This window comes from Cervus elaphus, chromosome 6, assembly GCF_910594005.1.
Source record: "Cervus elaphus chromosome 6, mCerEla1.1, whole genome shotgun sequence".
In the NCBI taxonomy this organism is placed as follows: domain Eukaryota; kingdom Metazoa; phylum Chordata; class Mammalia; order Artiodactyla; family Cervidae; genus Cervus; species Cervus elaphus.
In genome coordinates, this window is record NC_057820.1 from 43,293,684 (window position 1) to 43,307,960 (window position 14,277).

Genomic DNA, 14,277 nt, shown 5'->3' on the forward strand with positions numbered 1-14,277 from the left:
ACACCACCCTTCCATTCATCATTGCACAATAGGTCTCTGCCCAAGGAGAAGACTTTCTACCTACTGGGCAAAAGGAACCACAGAAAAAAAGTAAATACCAGTAGTACTTTCTTGAGAATGTCAGCCCAGGCTTCCACATACAGTCAAAGTGGATTAAAACCTATTTTATTTTCTGCTTCTGCCCCCACCTGGGTCTCTGCACTGCTCATCACACAGTGGCCCTCATGTAGGTTTCATGAAACAATTCTACTCTATGACTGGTGGTTACTAGCGTGTCGCTGATCATCATCACTGTTGTCCAGCCTGTATGTCTAACTGTCCACTGTAGACTTCAGTTGAAAGTCTACCCCAGGGAGGCTTTCAAATTAATCCAGCAATACAGGTAGACATACTAAGAACATGTGATAAATGCATAGGCACTGTCATTGAATACATCAACAGTCATTAAGGTATTTGCATTCAGTGGAGACAAAAAAATTGGCTTACTTTTATCAAGGCAGTGAGTGATGAAGGTATCATGGGAGTTGATACCTGAAAATTTTTCTCCATCTTTCAATCAGAGAAGAGGTAACCTTATCTCCATTTGAAGCAGTTGCAGGTGCTTGAAACCTCAGAGAAGAAAGCGTCATGGACACAGCGTAATTGCCCTTGATAAGCCCTGGGTTCTGGACTTCATATGAAACCTGAAATTTGTAAGAAATCTTTTTAACTTGCTGGAAAAAGAAAAGTCATAGACAGGAACTGTCTTCATTTAAAATTTTGCCAACTTTGTTCACCATGGATTTTTTGCGTTAATTTTGATTTGTTAGAATATTGCATTAACATGTTATTGATACTGATTGCTGAGTTTTGGGGTGACCTCTTCCTTACTTCACTCTAACCCTGGCCCTGCCAGCACCTTGCTTTATGAAGCTTTCTGCTGAAACTTCTTTGGAGAGCTCATCTATTACATTGTGAATAGAAATCAGTTTAAAAACTTTTCAGGAACATAGTTTATAAAAAAAGGTATGACTCTTTTCTATTTTTTTTTCTTGGTCACACCACATGGGATCTTAGTTCCTCGAACAGGGATCGAACCTGTGCCCCCTGCACTGGAACCATGAAGTCTTAAGCACTGGACCACCAGGGAGGTCCCCTCTTGGTGTTTTAAAGCCCACAGTTGCAACCAAATGCCTCCAGTACCATAGGGTGGGTCTTCAACTCCAGGGCTATCACTGCTTCTTCCCCAACTCTGAAACTTTGCCCAAGTCAATGGGCATTCTTTATTCTGAAGAGAGGTTTGTTTAACCCTGAGTGAGAATTAAATTCAAGTTATATGAAAACAAAACACTTTTGACTCCCTATTTGACTTTCATTCTGGCCCCTGGTATTTACTCAAAGTGCTTTTTTAACAAACTGGTCTGACAGAAACTGATACTGCAGGAAGCTGGAGATCAAAACAAACAACCATATTAAAAAAAAAAAAAAAGGCACCTAGGTTTAGCCTTTGAAGAGCTGAACAGGCTCCTAGCAAGTAAAACCCAGTTCTTTGCACTAAATCCACCCCCTCCAAATCTTATCACTGAAAATCAAGCCCTGGCCCTTAGTACCTGAACCCCCACCTGGGCTTTTTTATCACTGCAGCAGTCTTTCATGCTTCAGGACCAAACACAAAGCTCCAGGGATGCGAGATTTCAACCTGCATCCCTCCCCCTTGATGGTCTGACAAGGGGCTTCACACTATCAGGGCGGAACAGAATGGTTGGCTGCCAGGACACTCCTTAGCTACTTGAGTGTTTGGGGCAGATGCATTGAATTCTCTCAAGCAACAGGCCAGCAGGAAAAAAAGACAGTAACATGATTGTACTTGTTCTTTCTTAAAAGCAAAATAAAAATAAAGTTCAGGTTCTGCTCAGAGATCCCCAAACTTCCCAGATACTCAGCTAAGGGTTCAACAGTGTCAAGCCCGACCATCCCTACCATTTTCCCCTTTCTGCCCATAGCTCTCAGGCTGTTTGACATGCTGGTGCTGCCTGCAGGCCTGGGTACCGAGGACCCCCCGGACTATGTCTTAGTGTATCCCACTGCATGCGCCTCCAAACTGCCAACATTCTCCCTCTGGCTTGGTGTACAGCCTCGGTCTTTGGCCATTTCCATCCTGCATCCCCCAGAGCCCAAGCTGATTTGAGATACTGCAGGGGAGATCTTTGTAACTCACCCCAGGCTGGGTCTGGAACACACCATCCCGACCCCAGGACTGGCCTGAAGGATCAAGCTGCCAGAGGTTGGGCAGTGAAGCCTTGACGAGCACCAAACTGGCTTTTCCCCCAGAGGCAGAGCACGCTGCAGGCCTAGAAGCCAGGAGTTGAGTCCCTTTCAAGAGGTTGACCAGTTGGATCAACAGCTTCAAAGGAGGGAGTGGAGGGGGCCTCTTTTGTACCTCCTCCAAGACAGCCCCAGGCTTTATGTACTGGCCTTGTTACATACAAACCTGTTCAAATAGTAAAGTCATAGGGTTTTCTTGCCTCTCTTGCTAATGCAGGATCTTGGCCCTGTGCAAAGTCCCGCACCCTCCTCATCTTAAATAATTCTGGAGGCCCACTGGGAGCTTCTCTTGGGTCCTTAGGATTAAGTCAGCTCAATTACAGTGTATGTCCCTGGGCTTTGACGCCAGGATTCTGCACTGTCCCCCGCACTACTGAAGTGCAGGGCAAGGCAGGGGGAGAGTACCTCCTCTTCCACTTTAAATTTTACTCTGTCTTTAGGGTATTTAAGAATCATGGAGTAAGCCAAAAAGTAGCCCCCCAAAGATATCCACATTAAATCTCTGGAATCTGTGAATGTTTTCTTATTGGGGGTAAAAAAGGTCTTTGCAGATGTGATTAAATTAAGAATTTTGAGAGGAGGTGTTCATCCTAGTGGGCCCTAACTGCAACCATATGGGGCTTCCTAAGTGGTGCTAGTGGTTAAGAATATACCTGCCAATGCAGGAGACACAGGAGACCCGGGTTCAGTTCCTGGGTTGGGAAGATCCCCTGGAGAAGGGCATGGCAACCCACTCCAGTATTCTTGCCTGGAGAATCCCATGGACAGTGGAGCCTGGAGGGCTACAGTCCATAGAGTCACAAAAGAGTCAGACACAAGTGACTTAGCACTCATGCACACATCCTTATAAAATAAACACAACAGAGGAGAAGAGACAGACATAGAAAGGAGAGGGGGCATGGAGACAGATTTGGATTGAATAGGCCACAAGTCCAGAGGTGCCAGGGCAGCCATCCGAAGATGGAAGGGGCAGGAATGGATGGTCCCCTAAGGTCTCGGGTGGGGGTGCAGTCCTGCTGACATCTTGATTTCAGACTTCTGGCCTCCAGAACTATGACACAAGAAATTTCTCTTGTGTTCATCTACCCAGAAGTGGTCATTTTAGCAGCAGTCTCAGGAAGCATTATGACCAATAGTGTTGCTTGTATTTTTTCACCATCCCATAGAGCTTTTTATTTTCATTCAATTATGTGAGTGTTTTTTAGCTGAAAGCACTTTCAGCTGTTGCTTCCATTTCTCTCAGACGTAAATATATAGAAATCCTGGGCCGAGACACCAAACTGAGTGGCAGTCACCAAACTCAACTTGACATCATGACTCTCTTCTGCACAAACTTGTTTTGTCTGGTTCCTGGTTCCTTTGGGAGGAGTCCTCTTCAAGGGGTTCCTCAGCCCTCATGCAGGCATGGAGATGTCGGGTGGACCACCCCAACAACTGATACGAATGGTGTGTGAAGAGCCTCATGATGGTTGGAGATTGAATTCAAACTGGAAAAAACATGGATCCACAGTCTCACGCACACACAGTGTGGACAACTCGTCTGCCAGGGTTCCTAACAGATTCAAATGCACGGGGAGAGCAGGGCCAGTTTTTCTTTTTAGAGACCGTAAGATGAAATCCCATTATACACTGCCTCCCAATTGCTCTTCAGCTTCTCGAAACAGTCTTCTTTATCTAAAACATTCTCTTCAACAAGATGTGAAGACTCTGTGAAAATCTGTTTTCTATTGATAATTTGTATTGCAATATATTCTTCACCTGGAAAACCAATGATCTCAGAATGCAGCAATTTTTAAATAATGGTACCTTGAGACACCGTTTATGATGATGTAATTTTGGGTGCTGCAGAAAATTCCCAAATAAAAGACTGCATTGAAAACAACGTGATCGGATCAATGGAACAGAACAGAGAGCCCAGAAATAAAACCACACACCTACGGTCAATTAATCCTCAACAAAGGAGGCAAGAATATACAATGGAGAAAAGACAGTCTCTTCTGCAAGTGATGTTGGGAAAGCTGGACAGCCACATATAAATCACTGAAGTTAGAACCCTCCCTCACATCATTCACAAAAATAAACTCAAAATGGCTTAAAGGCTTAAATATAAGACATGACACCACACAACTCCTAGAAGAGACCCTCAACAAAACATTCTCTGACATAAATTGTACCAATATTTTCTGAAGTCAGTCTCCCAAGGCAAAAGAAATAAAAGCAAAAATAAACAAAATGGGCCTAATCAAACTTACAAGCTTTTGCACAGCAAAGGAAACCATAAACAAGATGAAAAGACAATCCACAGAATGGGAAAAAATACTAGCAAGCTATGTGATTGACAAGGGCTTAATTTCCAAAATACACAAACAGCTCATACAGCTCAATATAAAAAAAACCCAAACAACCCAATCAAAACATGGGCAGAAGACCTAATAGACACTTCTTCAAAGAAGATATTCAGAGGACCAAGAGGTACATGAAAAGATTGCTAATTATTAGAGAAATGCAAATCAAAACTACAGTGATGTATTACCTCACACCAGTCAGAGTGGCCATCATCAAAAAGTCTACAAATAAAAACATACTAGAGAGTGTGTGCAGAAAAGGCAACCCTCCTATACTGTTGAGGGAATGTAAGTTGGTGCAGCCACTATGGAGAACAGAATGGAGGCTCTTTGAAAAACTAAAAATAGACATTTCTCCAAAGAAGACATACAGATGGCTAACAAACACATGAAAAGATGCTCAACATCACTCATTATCAGAGAAATGCAAATCAAAACCACAATGAGGTACCATTACACGCCAGTCAGGATGGCTGCTATCCAAAAGTCTACAAGCAATAAATGCTGGAGAGGGTGTGGAGAAAAGGGAACCCTCTTACCCTGTTGGTGGGAATGCAAACTAATACAGCCACTATGGAGAACAGTGTGGAGATTCCTTAAAAAACTGGAAATAGAACTGCCATATGGCCCAGCAATCCCACTTCTGGGCATACACACTGAGGAAACCAGATCTGAAAGAAACACGTGCACCCCAATGTTCATCGCAGCACTGTTTATAATAGCCAGAACATGGAAGCAACCTAGATGCCCATCAGCAGACGAATGGATAAGAAAGCTGTGGTACATATACACCATGGAATATTACTCAGCCGTTAAAAAGAATTCATTTGAATCAGTTCTAATGAGATGGATGAAACTGGAGCCCATTATATAGAGTGAAGTAAGCCAGAAAGATAAATACCAATACAGTATACTAACGCATATATATGGAATTTAAAAAGATGGTAACGATAACCCTATATGCAGGACAGAAAAAGAGACACAGATGTATAGAACAGACTTTTGGACTCTATGGGAGAAGGCGAGGGTGGGATGATCTGAGAGAATAGCATTGAAACATGTATATTATCAAGTGTGAAACAGATCGCCAGCCCAGGTTGGATGCATGAGACAAGTGCTCAGGGCTGGTGCACTGGGAAGATCCAGAGGGATGGGATGGGGAGGGAGGTGGGAGGGGGGATCGGGATGGGGAACACATGTAAATCCATGGCTGATTCATGTCAATGTATGGCAAAAATCACTACAATATTGTAAAGTAATTAGCCTCCAACTAATAAAAATAAATGGGAAAAAAAAAAACTAAACTAAAAATAGAGTTGCCATATGGCCCAGCAATCCCACTTCTGGGCCCAGGAAAAATGAAAACTCTAACTTTAAAAGATGCATGCACCCCAATGTTCACATTAGCACTATTTACAGTAGCCAAGATACAGAAACAACTGAAGTCTCCATTGTCTGATGAATGGATAAAGAAAATGTGGGGGACTTCCCCAGTGGTTCAGTGGTTAAGATTTCATGTTTTCACTGCAGTAGGTTCAGGTTCAATCGCTGGTCAGGGAACTAAGATCTCACATGCTATGTGGTCAAAAAAAAAAAAAAAAGAATAAAAATGAAAATATATCAACTAAAAAATCATATGGGAAAAGTAACAGATTTTTTAAAAGACATGGTGTATATTGCATATCGTCTACACACACACACACACACACAAAATAGATTATTCAGCCATCAAAAAGAATGAAATAATGCCATCTGCAGCACATGAATGGATCTAGAGATTATCATACTAGGTGAAATAAGTTAGAGAAAGACAAGTATAGTTTGATATTACTTAAAGCTAAAAAAATGATACAAATGAATTTATTTACAAAACAGAAACAGACTCACAGACATAGAAAACAAATTTATGGTTTTACCAAAATGGAAAGTGGGGTGGTGGAGGTAATTAAAGTTTGGGATTAACATATACACACAATATATAAAATAGATAAACAGCAAGGTCTTACTGTATAACACAGGGAACAATATTCAATACCTAGTAATAACCTATAATGGAAAAAAATCTGAAAAAGAATATATATATATATAAAGGATACACACATCCCTGAATCACTAGACTGCACCCCTGAGACTAGGACATCACTGTAAATCAACTATGCTTCAATAAAAAATTAAAACAACATAATTTTGTTTCGTTTTGTTTTGACTGTGCCATGCCACCTGCTGGATCTTAGTTTTCCAGCCAGGGGTTGAACCTGGGCCCAGCAGTGGAAGCAGTGAAAGTGAGCCCTAACCCCTGGACCACCAAGGAATCCCCAAAGCAATGTGATTGTGTTGAGCACCAAGCCAGTGTAAACTCACTCTTAAAAATAATTAAAAAAAAAAAACTGTCAGAAAAAGTTGTTTTTGAATAGGTGATAGAGTCAAGTGAAAAAGTATAAGAGTGTAAACATAGAAATTTCCTCTTGCTTCTGTCCTCTAGTCGCCCAGTCTGTCTCCTTACTATACTGTTTGCTGTTCATAGGAAACAGAGGGGCGCTTTGTATCTTATTATACTTCCAGAGATGTTTTCTGCACAAATGGCAGCATTCTACAAACACTTAAAAAACTCTTTAATTGAATTTATTTTATTCCAACTTAATTTATCCTTTGACATAAAGAATTGTGCACACCTCAGTTTTCATACACTGGACACATTTATGTTACCAGAACTGAGCTCAAGAACATAACTATCTGAACCTCACGGCCCCCTCAATGTCCTTTCCAGTCACTGCATCCTTCAAGATTCTACTGTTTTGATTTTTAACAGTATACTTTTGCTGTCTTCATACTTTATACAAATAAGGCAACCTTGGCTTTTAACAGCACAGGTTACTTTTGCAGTCTGTATACCTTATATAAATCAAATTATTCAATAAGAATAATTGTGCCTAGATTCTTTCAACATTATGTTTGTGAGACTCTTCCATATTGACAGATATAGTTATAATTTAGTCATTCTCACTGGTGTTTAATTGATATTCTAGTGTTACACACAGTGTTTTTTCAACTTGCTTTTGTTTTGTTTACAGTATATCTCTGAGAAATTTTTGTATCCATATAGTGAGTGCCCTTATTCTTTCTTTGTGTATTAGTAACTAACAACTTGCTTTTTACTTGTCCCCTAACATAGACATTTAGCAATAATTCATATTTAAAATTAATACACATGGTTCAATGGTTAAGAATTAGCCTTGCAATACAAGGGACACAATGTTGATCCCTGGTCTGGGAACTAAGATCCCACATGCCACGGAGCAACTAAGCCCTGATATCACAACTACTGAGCTTGCATGCTGTGGAGATCCTGCATAATACAGTGAAGATCCTGTGTGCTGCAAATAAATAAATAAAATAAAATAAAAAGAAATAGGATTGAAACAAGAAGTTTCTATAAAAAAGTAATACTTGCTTCTAGTAAAACAATGACTAATTTCATAGGACTCTCAGTCTATTAGAGAAATAATTTCTAAAGAAAAAGTATGTTTTTACCGTGTTCATGGATTGGAAGAATCAATATTGTCAAAATGGCTATTCTACCCAAAGCAATCTATAGATTCAATGGAATCCCTATCAAGCTACCAACGGTATTTTTCACAGAACTAGACCAAAGAATTTCACAATTTGTATGGAAATACAAAAAACCTCGAATAGCCAAAGTAATCTTGAGAAAGAAGAATGGAACTGGAGGAATCAACCTGCCTGACTTCAGACTCTACTACAAAGCCACAGTCATCAAGACAGTATGGTGCTGGCACAAAGACAGAAATATAGACCAATGGAACAGAATAGAAAGCCCAGAGATAAATCCACAAACCTATGGACACCTTATCTTTGACAAAGGAGACAAGGATATACAATGGAAAAAAGACAACCTCTTTAATAAGTGGTGCTGGGAAAGCTGGTCAACCACTTGTAAAAGAATGAAACTAGAACACTTTCTAACACCATACACAAAAATAAACTCAAAATGGATTAAAGATCTCAATGTAAGACCAGAAACTATAAAACTCCTAGAGGAGAACATAGGCAAAACACTCTCTGACATAAATCACAGCAAGATCCTCTATGACCCACCTCCCAGAATATTGGAAATAAAAGCAAAACTAAACAAATGGGACCTAATGAAACTTAAAAGCTTTTGCACTACAAAGGAAACTATAAGTAAGGTGAAAAGACAGCCCTCAGATTGGGAGAAAATAATAGCAAATGAAGAAACAGACAAAGGATTAATCTCAAAAGTATACAAGCAACTCCTGCAGATCAATTCCAGAAAAATAAATGACCCAATCAAAAAATGGGCCAAAGAACTAAACAGACATTTCTCCAAAGAAGACATACAGATGGCTAACAAACACATGAAAAGATGCTCAACATCACTCATTATCAGAGAAATGCAAATCAAAACCACAATGAGGTACCATTACACGCCAGTCAGGATGGCTGCTATCCAAAAGTCTACAAGCAGTAAATGCTGGAGAGGGTGTGGAGAAAAGGGAACCCTCTTACATTGTTGGTGGGAGTGCAAACTAGTACAGCTGCTATGGAAAACAGTGTGGAGATTTATTAAAAAACTGGAAATAGAACTGCCATATGACCCAGCAATCCCACTTCTGGGCATACACACTGAGGAAACCAGATCTGAAAGAGACATGTGCACCCCAATGATCATCGCAGCACTGTTTACAATAGCCAGAACATGGAAGCAACCTAGATGCCCATCAGCAGATGAATGGATAAGAAAGCTGTGGTACATATACACCATGGAATATTACTCAGCCGTTAAAAAGAATTCATTTGAATCAGTCCTAATGAGATGGATGAAACTGGAGCCCCTTATACAGAGTGAAGTAAGCCAGAAAGATAAAGAACATTACAGCATACTAACACATATATATGGAATTTAGAAAGATGGTAACGATAACCCTATATGCAAAACAGAAAAAGAGACACAGAAATACAGAACAGACTTTTGAACTCTGTGGGAGAAGGTGAGGGTGGGATGTTTTGAAAGAACAGCATGTATATTATCTATGGTGAAACAGATTACCAGCCCAGGTGGGATGCATGAGACAAGTGCTCCGACCTGGTGTACTGGGAAGACCCAGAGGAATCGGGTGGAGAGGGAGGTGGGAGAGGGGATCGGGATGGGGAATACGTGTAAATCTATGGCTGATTCATATCAATGTATGACAAAACCCACTGAAATGTTGTGAAGTAATTAGCCTCCAACTAATAAAAAAAAAAAGAAAAAGTATGTTTTAAAAATATTTTATCTTTAAGAAATATATTGACTTATAATAATAAATGCATTTGTTTTATAGAGAAACCAGATTTAGCAAATGCCCCATAGGAGGGGGCCGTGAGGGCAGAGAAGCAGGGTGAATGACCTGCATGATGGGGGGACAAGTGGGTGGAAGGGGTGGTGCAGAGCCTGAAAAACAAGTTGGTCCTCCCGATCCCACGACTGAACCATTATCCGGGACCAAATCCAAGGCCATTTGCTCTGCCAGCCAAGTCTAATGGTTTTCAAGTTCTGTCATTGAAAAACTAGGAATAGAGAAATTTATTTAAGCTACCTCCAGCTAATGAATAAAAGTCAGAATTCTTCTTCTGTAGTTGGGTCATAAATATTTCAGCAAGAATATGAAGTATAATTGTCCCAGGTAACACTGATAACATATTCTAATCCTTTGATATCTGTGTGGAAAACAACTGGGTAATTTAATAATGAGCTTATGCTTTAAGTGCAAAGAATTATTGTGGAATAAAATGTTCATTTCTGAATTAGGTTGTCAGTTGCTCTCAAAGTACTTGCTCTTCAAATTAATTGACAATGAATGTGTTTTAAAAAACTTTTTTAGCACACATATTAACAGCTTGATTAAAATTAACTTTTATACATAAAATAAGCCCTAGTTCAGAGTCTTTCTCTTTCCAATTCATAGAAATGTGGTTTGTGGGGCTTCCTTGGTGGTACAGTGGATAAGAATTTGCCTGCCAATCCAGGGGACATGGATTTGATCCCTGGTGCAGGAAGATGCCACATGCCATGAAGCACCTAAGCCCGAGCAGTGAAACTACTGAAGCTTGCACGCCTAGAGCCTGGGCTCTGCAACAGAGAAGCCCGCATACCACAGGGAAGGGTAGCCCTGCTCGTTCCAGCTAGAGAAAACAGCAACGAAGACCCGGTGCAACCAAAAGTAAATAAATAAAATAAATTATAAAAAAAGAAAAATTGTTTGCAATTTAATTCATTTTATCAAATAAAAATGAATTTGGAAAGTACACTTTCACTCTCCCTTTGATAGAACATAGAAACATGGAGAGAAAAATCTTCCATTCCTGTCTCCTTCCTACGCATAATCCTCACATTTGTTTGGAGCAAGTGATGATGATGTAGCAAAAAGGCTGAGACCCAGGCTTCTGACTCTAAGAGAATTCCTGGGTTTCAATAAACCCTTAATTCTACTCTCCAAATATGGGAGTCAAATTATCCTGGCCCTGTGAGATTCAGGGCTCCAGTGCCCCTGTTTTGAAAGTTGGGCTGTGATTTCTTTCTGCACTTAGGTAAACTCAGTAGATCTCCACAAGTAACTGAAACCCAGTTAGCTGATATGTCAGCTCCATAAAGAGGCTATAATAAAATTCTATGTAAAAGCAATAATCGAATTCTTACCATCCTTCAGACTATTTCTAATTCTGAGATTCTGTCTCCTGTTTGTTGTTGCTGCCAACTCTTCCTATGAGTGCTGAAAATCACATGAATGTGATGTGAGGTTTTGGTTGTAAACTCATCTTCAGGCAAAAAATTATTTTTACTATGAATTTCTCATGAGCCCTGGATAATGGAAATGTCTCTACTGAGCAATTTCTTATTTGATTTGGTCAGACCCCAGAGAGTTTCAATGGTCCTGACCAGTTTTTTTTTTTTTTTTTTTTACCAGTTTTTATACTAATTTATTACCCTATATGCCTAGAGTTCCTGCAGCACATAGGAGGGATAAAGCCCAGGACTTGGACTTCGATTTCTCACAAAAATATATATTTCTAACACCCAAAGTCATAGACAGAAGATAACTTGCCACATCTGCTTTCCCAGACCAGTGGGAAGAATTTTCTGGGTCATGATTTATGGAGAGAGCTGTTCTTTAATATTTCAAAGTTTATTCAGAGGCTAAAATCCAGTTCCCCTACTCTACATGGGGAAAAGTCATCACATTTTCTTTTCTTTTTTTTTTTCATCACCTTTTCTGTCCGCAACCTAGTTTCTAGAGTTTATAACTGAGCCTGAAATCCATCCAAAGTTTGGATAAAAAGTAATGAGAAATAGTCAACTCGAATATTTAAAAGGGCTTTATTTTGTTTTTAAATGTTAATTTTGAAGTGATATGTAAATTTGGGTTTGTTGGAGAGGCTGTTTCTCACTCTGCCTCCCTATAAATAACAACATGAGGTTATCTGTTACATATCATTTAAACATTCATGTTAAACACACATATTTAACATTCACATAGACAAGACCAGGGCAAATCTAGGGCGATTTGGGGCAAAATCATGATGTTCATAAATTGAGGGGCTCCTGAGCATTGTTCGGGCAGAGATCAAGAAGCAGGGCACTGTGCTGAAGGAGAAAAAATGTCTTTAGTGCCAGGAAAATCTAGCTTCCTGTCTCCAGTGCTTACTTGCTGCGTGACTTTGGGAGCATCACTTGACCTTTCTGAGCCTGTAACTTTTCTACAAAATGAGGCTGATGGTGACCACCTTTCTGTGTTAATTGCGTAAAGTATAATGGGCGCTATATTTTGCACACAATTAACTTACGTAAATTCAACAACTCTTGCCTTTTTCTCCTTTGCCCTCTCTTATGTAAACATCCTGAAATACCCTTCTTATCTGTAACTTTTATCATATAAGCAAGATGTATGTTTCACATTGATACATGCATATTATCGTTAAGAGAGTATATACCTGACTATATGTACACAGTATTTTCTGAGTGATAAGAAATTTTCAAGATTCACTTTGACCTGATGCAAATTTTACCCTACATGCTTGCTGGATATGTCAGATTGGCTTTCGGTCTGAAGTTTCTTAGTCTTAACCAGACTGGCCAAAAAGGACTGGTCCATGCTTTTCAGTTCAGATCACCCAAGTTTTTTTTTTTTTACTATTATTACTTATTTTGGTTATGTTGAGTCTTTGTTGCAGTACGTGGGCTTCTCTAGTTGCAGCACACAGGCTTAGTTGCAGTGTGTGGGATCTTAGTTTCTCAGCCAGGGATCGAACCCAGGCCCCTTGCATTTGGAGCATAAAGGCTTATCCACTGGACCATCAGGGAAGTCCCCAGATCACCTAGGTTCTTATCACTGAGTTCCAGGTCCAAGCCCAGCCAGCAATGAAGGCAAACCAGTTACTCCTAGGAGTAAAGCATCAATGCAACTTCCAGACCTTACTTGCTAAATGGGGAGGGGACTCGCTTAGGTGTGTCTAAATGGTCAAGAGCAGCTGGTCTGCAGCTGAGGGGACTGAGGAACATAGGAGTGGACTTGGACTTGAAAGGATGCTTGGCCCAGTGCCAGGGCATAGCACGGGCTCAATACTTGTGGATTGAGGTGATGACTGAGGCTGGAAAGACAAAAGAAACACACAGTGAATACTGTTTCTCACCATGTAAGAACATGTCATCAAATACCACACTGAGACACAGTCACATTTATTAGGAGATTGTACTAGTTAGGATAAAGACTCTGCCACTGCAACGAGGGCTTCCACAAACCTGGCTGAAAGAAGATAGAAGTTTATTTCTCTCTGATAAAACAACCATTTAGTCTACACTACCAAGACACCACTAGTCTGAGAGGTCATTCAGAATCAATCCTTCTTCCACCACCGCTTAGGACTGTGGTTCCCAAGTTGTCCCAAAGAGCATCAGTGAACTCAGAGGATGCATCAACATTTTGAGGAAAACATGGTGACCCTCAGCATGTAACGTATACCACACAGACCACTAGCTGGAGATTCACAATCTCAACATCAGGTAGCACTGATTTCCTTCTGATGACATGAGATACCGCTGAATCTAGGTTTTTGGTGGTTGCTGTAATAAAAAACAGGAACTCTGAGAAAGTCAGTGTGGAACAGAAGATGGGGTAGTGGTGTCCAATTTGATTCCAGGGTTTGAGGAGTTGTGCAGTGACCTGTAGGTGTACATATTCTATCACCACGTGATTGCAGTTGCTAAAGTAAAATATTTGTCTTTCAATGTATGCATATTACTTCTTACAAATGTCAGCTAAATGTTGGGAGACAATTTGCCATGAATCTCTCATGGTTTTGCATGTATTGTAAGCAGAGGCAGTGACTATCTTTGATCCAGACTATCTTTTCAAGGATGCTTGTATAACTAATAGGCTTGTAAGACAGAGAAAGTTACTCTCTCTGGAACGAAGAGTGGATCTGCTTACTGTCTAGTATAATGGACATAACATCTCCCTTTAGGGCAAAGATCAGGCAGGCTTACTACCCGTTATAAAAGATTCAAGTTGCCAAAGCTCGGGAACCTAAGATCCAGGTTACCTCTCCTGTA